Raw genomic sequence first — 9,841 nt, 5'->3', positions numbered from 1 at the left:
CTATGCATCAAGACAAGTACTTGGGCTGGATTGGTTCAATCCTAGTTTCTATCAACATTTCTCGTATTTGTGTAGTCTTGTTATATTTCAGGAGTGTTATTTATGGCTAAACCACAATCAGTTTTATCTGTCTCTAAACTAAACAAATATTGCTCTAATTTCTAAGGGACAAGAACAAAAGAGGATAAAATTGAAGTTATGTCGCACTATGTAATGTTCTTTACAAACTACTAGCAAAAGCTCTTGCAAATAGGTACAAATATCTCATCCACATGTGCATCTTTGATAATCATTCAGTCTATGTACATGGGCACCTTGTCTTAGATAATGTAATGATAGCCATTGAAGTGGTACACCACATGAAGGTTAGTAAGCGCGGCAAGGGTAAAAATGTTGCACTCAAGTTGGATATTAGAAAGGCTTATGCTTGCATTGGTTGAGTGTATCTCAAAAAGGTTATGTTGAAGAGGGGATTCGCTCCTCGATGGGTCAGATGGATTCTAATGTGTAGGGTCAATTGATTATCTAGTAACACTTAACAATAAATTAGTGGGACCTTTAGTGGGACATATTATTTCTGACTGAGGTATGAGGCAGGAGGTCATTTATCCCCTTACCTGTTTATTTTATGTGTTGAAGGGATTTATGTGTCTGCTATTTCTCTCTATTTATGTTTGTTTTTATCCACTGCACTCAGACTCTGAACTGCACTCATACTCTGAACTTCACTCAGACTTTAAACTCTACTCAGACTCTAAATTGAGAAATACTAAGAAAAAGTTTGAAAGAGTCAACACAATTCAACTCTCCTTCTTGTGTTTTTCCCATCTTCAGTTTACATATGTGTTTAGTTAGTGGCGTTGCCAGGACCTTGGGTTAAGGGATTCAGAATTTCGAACTTTCGAATTTTTATTTTGAATGTGTATTATGTTGTCATATTGATCTCTGAATGTAACAAAATTTTAAATACATCTATAATTGTCTATTTTGTTAGTCATTTTAATTATTGAATTAGATTTTAGATAGTCAATTTTATCCTAGAATATGTTTTGTCATTGTTCAATTTAATCTATAAAATTACTAAAAAAAAAAAAAAAAAAAAGATGTACTAAGGATGTGTTTGCAATTTCAATACACTTTAGAGAGTATGATAAGAGTGTCTCACACATTCATAGTCGGTGGTCTATTTAGAGATAAAAGAAAGTTAAATATAGTAAAATAATAAAATAAAAATTAAAAAATGTGATAAATCACCCCTAGTCATTGGTTCGATAAGCTAGGAAGCTATTTTACAAATTTTATTTGAATTGTCTGAAAAATGTTCAATAAATAATGATGTGTAACGATATGTAAATATCAAACAATAAATACAAGAATGAGAAAACTTAGGTACAATTCCGTGTTTTTCGTATGGTTCTTAACTAAAAATACATATTTTTTGATATAACAAATTTTGAGAAAATTATGGATTTAAGAAAATCATGGTAAATTTAGTTAAGAACCATACGAAAAGCACCTAAAGCTAAGTTTTCTCCATAAAAGAAAATGATTCATACATAGGAATGACACCAACATAAAGCGCCTCATCTCAAACAATTAGTAATAGAGGTGTAGTTAATTAGAAAAATTCAGAAGTTGCAAGGTTCATTGACAAATTTCCAAAGGGTTCAAGTAGTAATAACTAGGGATTATTGGTTCAATTTTCAAATTTTGAGGGTTGCAGCTGCACACTTTAGGCTATGTGTGACTCCACCAATGTGCTTAGTTTTGTTTGTTTTATTTCAATCCCCACAAATGTTTTTTGTTTGTTTAAATTTCCTCCATGCAAAATCAATTTTCATTTTTTTAGCCATTCCCACCATGTACTGATTTGGGTCAAGAATATAATTATTTTTGTACTATTTTTAGTGACATCTACTTTTATGCATCAATTCACATATGAATAGTCAACATATATAAGTCATCAAGATCGTTTCTAAGATTTCAGAAGCTTTATGTAAATATGAACTTGTTGCCCTATATTTTTTTTAAGTCATAGGTCTAATTCGTCCTTTAAAAACATAAGTTGTGATATATGGAAACTTGGTACCAATGTTGGAGCCAAACCACACTTTCCCCTTTCTACTAAAGAAACAAACAAACTTTAGTAAATAATTAAATTATTAAAATTTGATCAGTGATAATTAAAGATCCATAACTTGATATCATTTTACTTATAATATTTCATTTCTTCGATACAGTGAAAGTATAGTTTTCAACAACATCTGAAAGAAAAAAGAAAATGAGAGACATAAGGCAAGTAGTTCAAGGATTGAAGCCAGCCCTGATGATGGTGATGGTGCAAATTTCATTTGCTTCTGTGAATGTGCTCTACAAACTTGCCATTAACGATGGAATGAATGTCAAAGTACCTATTGCTTACCGTCTTATGTTCGCAGCAGCTACCACTATTCTACTTGCTCTTTTTTTTGAAAGGTATACTTAATTACTTTCTTGCATAAAATTAAGGTTAAATTTGTTTTTAGTTCATACAAAATCACAAGATTTTAAATTTAGTCTCTAAAATAAAATTATTCACTTTTACTCCATATTTTCATTTTATAGAGATCATTTTGAAGACTAAAAATATCCATATTTAACCCTAAGATTAATCACTAATCAACTTTGTTATTATTTTTTTAAACATGCCCTAGTGCAATTGGAGCGGTGCTTGTAATGGTTGGATTGTACCTGGTGTTATTGGGGGGTTGCATGCGTGCGCACATGTCGCTTTATACTCAATTTGCTTTCTTTTATCCTTCATGCTTTATCAATCAGATTGTGACTGTTGTAGTGGAAAGGGGGTGCCATAATATACTAAAGGTTGCTGGTTTGACACCCTCATCGTTTATTTTTTACATATTTAACTTGTACTTTTTCCTTAAAAAAAAAAACTTATACTTTTACAATTTTACAAATTGTATTAAAAAAAATGTTTTTGATGAGAATCAACCCACATTCTCATGATACATTCAAACTACTCATACCACTAGTGACAGACGTTTCTAATTTAATTTAGCACCCATAATTCATTAGTGAGTCTGTAATCTTTTAACTTATTGAAGATGCTGCAATAATTACGATCCCATGTTTAGTAAAGTTTGAATTTATTTTCTTTTGATATTTGATATAGTACCACTACTTACTAAAACAAGGCTCACATCATCGTCAAAAGACAAGTTTGTACCAAGTGAACTTTGTTATTTCTACTTATTAATACTTGTGTGCACAGTGTGCTCTTGCTTTACCTTTTTCTGGAATAAGAATATTTGGAGAAAAAAAGAAAATATTTGCGGAAATAAAAAACAGCCAAGAATGAGTTTTCTATATTCCTAGAAGAATGAAAGTTTTTGTGGGGTTATATTTTAAAAATTTAAATATAACAAGGCTTCTTCATCATTAGTGAAGAACAAAAGCTTCATCATCACTATGTTTGTTTGGGATACGGGTATTTTAATAGTACTTTTTTTTTTCCTTCAAAATAAAAAACTAGTAAAATACCTGTGCTGATACAGTAAAAGTTTAGTATTTAAATAATGTTTTCACATTTAAATTGAAATATGAATGAATATATAATATATTTAGATTGAAGTGTTTTTTTTTTGGAATTGAGCGATATGAATTATAAATGTAATAACTTATGGTGAATTAGTTTGTATAAATTTTGGTCTATTATTGTTATTGGTGTATATATAAGTTACTTATATTTGGTATAATTTAAAAAATAATATATTTTAAAAAATATAGATATTTTTTTTAAGCCAAAACAAAAGTTTTTTAATAAATAAAAATAAAAAGGTACAAAGACTGGAGGGACGTAGGACCTGACCCAGAAAAACCCAAAAGGGAATACAACATGACAAAACAGTCTTAATAGATCTACTCTAATCTATCTTAACAAAAGTCCACTGATCAAAGACGCAACCCAGCAAACACGCGTACGAGCGCGAAACCATATTACAAAAAAAAAAAAAGTGAACATCTGCATAGAGCAACTAAAGTGTAGTTATGACGAATGGATCGATCGCCAACACGGCAACAACATCCAAGTGCCAACAACTCCCTGAACAACAACAAGTATAAACGCCCTTTCGAGCAAGCAACGCGTAAGAACTCAGATCGAGGGATGAGTCCAATACGTCAGTAACCAGACCTTTTTCGGGTTATTGTGACCGACCCTTTCGAGTTTTTGTAACCGACCCTCTCAGGTTTACGAACCGACACCGCAACAAGCAAGCTGCTAAACCACTTCACCGCAAAAAAGGCCAACAGTCTGAATCCACCCAATCCCTGCTTAAACAAAACAACAGAAAACAACCGTCGGTCTGAGTGAATTGTTTATCTAAAAAATATGAGAAATTTATAATGAATTGAAAATAAAGTAATTATTGTAAAAAAGTGAAATGAAAACCAATGTTTGTATACTTTTGTATACTTCATAACGCGTGGTGTGAATAGGGAAACCGTAGTTGGGCTATAAACAAAGGGGTGGACCCAATAATTTTTCATTATATATTAATATATAATTTGTTGAGATTTACTTTTCTCACCCTATTCTTTCCTCGCGCGCCCTATTTTTTTTTTTTCAAAAATGCCTTTGAAGTTTCCGGATTTTATAATCTGGAATGGCATTTTTCTTTGTTAAAGAGTGAAAAAATGAGTTACTGATTTTTCCAGATTTTGTAATCCGAAAATCTCAAAAAATTGGGCGCGTTACATGATTTTTTCGTATTACATAATCCGAACACCATCCAAACACCTTTTTTTTCATGGTGCTGATGCAATCTGGATTACGTAATCTGGACAGCACCAACACCAATTCTAAACATATTTGTAACGTCGATAGTCATTTTAAGGACAATATTAATCTTCCTAAATTTCATCCTTGTGTTTTTATGATCAAGACTTCCTTAGAAGAGACTTCTTACGGGACTCTGCCCTCAAAATCCAAAATTCCATCATTTACACCCTTTTTTTATGGTGCTGATGCAATCCGGATTACGTAATCTGGACAACACCAACACCAATTCTGAACATGTTTGTAACATTGATAGTCATTTTAAGGACAATATTAATCTTCATAACTTTCATCCTTGTGTTTTTATGATCAAGACTCCCTTAGAAGAGACTTCTTACGGGACTCCGCTCTCAAAATCCAAAATCCCATCATTTAGACCCTTTTTTCATGGTGCTAATGCAATCTTAATTACGTAATCTAGACTGCAAATGAGCATTTTTGGAAATTTTACAGGGCGCGCGAGAAGGCAATAGGGTGGGAAAAGTAATTCTCTAATTTGTTTTAGTATTATTTAAAAGACTTTGGTCTAATGAAATTATTTTGTTTTCAAGTGTTACTTAGTTTGTATTTTCGGCCAATATGATTGAATTATGTATATTGTATTAATAGATCGTAGTAATGGATTATTGTTCGTATACTATACAACTTGTGGTGGCATTTAGCCTGGGGAATGGATACTTCTTTTCCACCATGGGAAATGGCCATATCCCAGGACAGGTGGCAGTTTACAAACTGGTTGATAATTAAAAAAAGAAAAATCAAAATAGTTTTATAATCTTTATTGAAATTTCCGGTACATCTCCCTCTTTTACTGCAACACCTCACTTTAATTCCAAAACAGAATTTAGTTTTATGTCATTTATTTTCTTTTGTTAGTTTCTTTGGACCTTCATTCATTCATTCCAACAACTTCATCTTCTCCGACATCATTCTTCCGTAAAAGTTGGTCATAACATTCATCAATATTAACCTCAAATTCGGATTTGGAAATTGCCAAGACAACAAATTCTACAAATTTCCCAGATTTTAAGAAGTAGTTCTTAAACTTTGAAGAACAGATAAATGGTAAAAACAGTAATAACAAACAGAAATTTTAACAACAAAGGGTTACATTAATAACAAAGAATTAACAAAAAAAAGAAAAAAGAACATTAACCAAACTCGGTTCCAGATTACATGAGCAACTGCTAACACTCAACAACATCAAATAACCAGAAATTTTAATTTTTCCCTAAAGCCTACAAAAGATCTGACGAACGAACCCTGTACAGCCACTCCTTTCTTCGAACCGATTTCTGATTCTCCTTCAATAGAATTCGTTGAACAGATTGACTTACAGTTGCCGCACAAATCAAGGTTCCGATTTGTGCTTCAGATTCGCAACACAAGTCCGCTTTGGGTTGTAATCGGCGTTGCTTAATGATGGCATATTTTGGTTTCAATCGAAATGGAAGAGAAAGGTGTTTAGAAGATGACTGTTCAGTTGAAAGGAATGGTTAAGAGATTAAAAGTTAAAATGAAATAGGGTAAGAGAGAAGATGAAGAACACGATACAGATACAGAGAGTCAATTTTTTATTTGATTTGGTAAAAAAAGAGTAAATTAATTATCAATGAATTTTTTTTTTGAGTAAATATCAATGAAATATTATTACCAAGGGAACAAAGAAATGAAATATTGTTGTTTAATCAGAAGGTGGGGACCACTCCTGCAGTCCACAATGTCATGCAACAATTCACAACAATTAACAGGTCACGAATCCTAGCCATTCAATTAAAAAAGTAATAAATCTATGGTTGTGGTTCAACTTTCCCATAAACGAAAAGAACTCCCATTTCCCATACTAAACCCCACCACAACTTGTATGTGATGTGATTGTGTTCAAATAATATATATTTATTGATATGGTTGCTATCACCGGCGGAGCCAGGGCCCGGGAGGTGGCATGGGGGAGCCATGGCTACCCCATCTTAAAAAATATTTTTTTTATACCCCATCTAAGAAAAGTATAGCATGCAATTTAAAAATCTGCAACTTAGTGACCTTGAATTTACATGTGCCAACAAGGAGATATATTCAAGACTCCTTACTAACTCCATGCTAGTCACAATTACTAAACACAACGTGGCCTTGAGCAGCTTATTTAGTAGGTACATAAAGTAGCTTATTTAACTGCTATGACTCATGAGGAAGCATTTTGTCTAGTCATTAATTGGGAGTACAATGTCATAGTTAACATAAGTGGGATCATGACAATGCAGAAGCTTAGTGTTAGTGTGATGAGTATTAATTATAGTAATGTTAATTGATTTTGCCAAATTGGTTATTTGTTTGCCTATACTACAACTTGTAATCTCATATCAAACACAATAGTTGAAGAAAATCAGGTAATAATAGAGCATTATTTTAGAGCTGATAGGTTGTTGCGTTTTATTATGATTCTTCCAGTTTCTACCGCCACAACTGAAAGATCTTTTTCAGCAATGAAAATTATCAAGTCTAAGTTGAGAAACAAGACGGGACTTAGGTTTCTAGCCGATAGCATGTCAGTTTATATTGAAAGGAAAATTACTGCATGTATTAGTTTCGAGTCAATTATTGATGATTTCAAGTCACTTGGAAAATATAAAGTGTCACTTTAAATATTTAATGATCGACTTTTATATTATGTAGTTTAAATTTAGATTTCAATATGATTTATATATTTTAGTTTATTTTGATGGCGGTCACCCCAAATTTTTTTGTCCGGTAGTAATTCTTCTTGTTGTAGAACATAAGCATAGGTTATATTAAGTCATTATCTGCCAATAACATTAGATTAAAGCAAACATAATTAAGTCAACAGTAGTTACATACTGAACTACCACCATTAACATGATAATAAAGCAAACATAGAGATGATTGTGCTTATGTTGCATATTGAAGTAGACTTCATACAAAAGAACGTGATTAAGTTTGATTGCGTTTCAAGACACATTTCATATCTTACACAACTTTATAACACAAGAAGGTCTTCAGAACACATCTGAAACAACCTAATCTTCATCAGCTTCTTCATCCTCCCTCAGTAGTTACATAGTGAAAAGCAAAAAGAAAATGAGAGAGATGCAAAACAAGTAATTCAAGGCTTCAAACCAGCGCTGATGATGGTTGTGGTACAAATTTCACTTGCATCCATGAATGTGCTCTACAAAATTGCAACTAACGATGGAATGGATGTGAAAATACTTACGGCATACTGACTCATGTTTGCGGCAGCAAGCACTATTCCAATGGCTATTTTTTTAAAAGGTATACTTAATTACTTCTTTCATTCTTATAAAATTAAGGTTAAATGTGTTTTTAGTTCATACAAAATCACAAGATTTTAAATTTAGTCTCTAAAAAAAATCACTTTTACTCCATATTTTCATTTTATAGAGATCATTTTGAAGACTAAAACTATCCATATTTAACCCTAAGATTATTCACTAATCAACTTTGTTATTTTTAAACATGCCCTAGTTTAATTGGAGCGGTGCTTGTAATGGTTGGATTGTACCTGGTATTATTGGGTAAGAGCAAAGAAATGAAAAAAGGGACTCATCCAGAAATCAAAGAAATTGAGGTTGTGGTCACATCCATCACTCTAGATCATGATAACATAACTACAACAACAAAGACCCACCAGTAGTAAGAACAAAATTGTTTTTTGATAGGAATAGTAAGAGCAAAATTGTGATGGATTTTGCTGTAGTCAAACAATAACATATTTAGTCAATATAACATATTATTTTTACTATAATTTTCATTTGACTTGATTTAAGATGGGTGCGTGCGGGTGGGTGTGTGTCGCGCGCGTGTGCGCACATGTCGCTTTATACTCATGTCATACCCTATTTTTTGACCTAAAATTCCCATTTTTATTTGCCTTTTGAACTAGAGTCTTTTCGTCGTTTTAGATGAAATTTCGGCAGAGAGGTATTTTAAAATACCTCATTTAGGATTCCGAAGACGACAATTTTTTAGCTTTCAATTACTTTTATTTTTGTTTTTATTTATTCTATTTTTACTTTTTATTTTATTTTAATTTCGAATTTCCTTTTATTATTTATTAAAATTCCATTTTTTTATTTTATTTTTATTCTTTTGTTTTTATTATTAATTTAATTAAAATGTCCAATGTCCTTTTTTTTTCCTTGCTGTCTTTTTGTTCTTTTCCTTTGTTTGTTTAAACATTTCCTTGTCCAAATCATCCAAAAAAAATCAGGGTCTCTTTTGTCCAACCAAAATTCCATCACAAGTCTGAAACCCTAATTCCAGCCTATATATATACCTCTGAAATTTCAGAGACATGGGGGAGGAAATCGGAGAGAAAAATATCAGAAAATTCAAGAGTAGTAACCACAAACCCTAATTTCCCAGCAACTTTCACAAACAAAAATCTAACAACATCAAAGAACAAATTTTTCTCAAGAACAAAAAAGCAACAAAATTCACAAATCCACCATTTCTAACAGAAAAAAATTTCAACACCACCACCTAACCACACATCAAAGTCGTGGCCCCCTACCCCCCTTTTTCCAAAAAATTCAACAACACACTCACAAAAAAGAGGGTTCAGAACAACTATTGTTTTCTTTCAAAAAGGAAGAGTTTTTTTTTTCTTTTTCCGGCGCGGTGGTGCTACTACCTTGGCCGGCTCTCCCCCACCCCACCCCCGCACCAACTTTGTAAATATTTTTACATTGTCGTCCAATATTAACCCATCATCTTGTTATGTAAGCTAATTTATAATGATTTTAAATAAAACTACCAAATACTCTTTTTTTTATTAGACTTTAGTGTTAAACTAGTTTACACAATGTATCATTTTTATCATATATATATATATATATATATATATATATATATATATATATATATATATATATATGTTTTAAAGATGCTAGTGACAAAACTAACATATAAAGTATCAAGAACTGAAAAGTTACAAATTTGATTTCATACAACATTCCAAATGTC

This window comes from Medicago truncatula, chromosome 2 (genome assembly GCF_003473485.1).
Source record: "Medicago truncatula cultivar Jemalong A17 chromosome 2, MtrunA17r5.0-ANR, whole genome shotgun sequence".
In the NCBI taxonomy this organism is placed as follows: Eukaryota; Viridiplantae; Streptophyta; class Magnoliopsida; order Fabales; family Fabaceae; genus Medicago; species Medicago truncatula.
The sequence above is the reverse complement of the archived record's forward strand: the minus strand, read 5'-3'. Positions refer to the sequence as shown.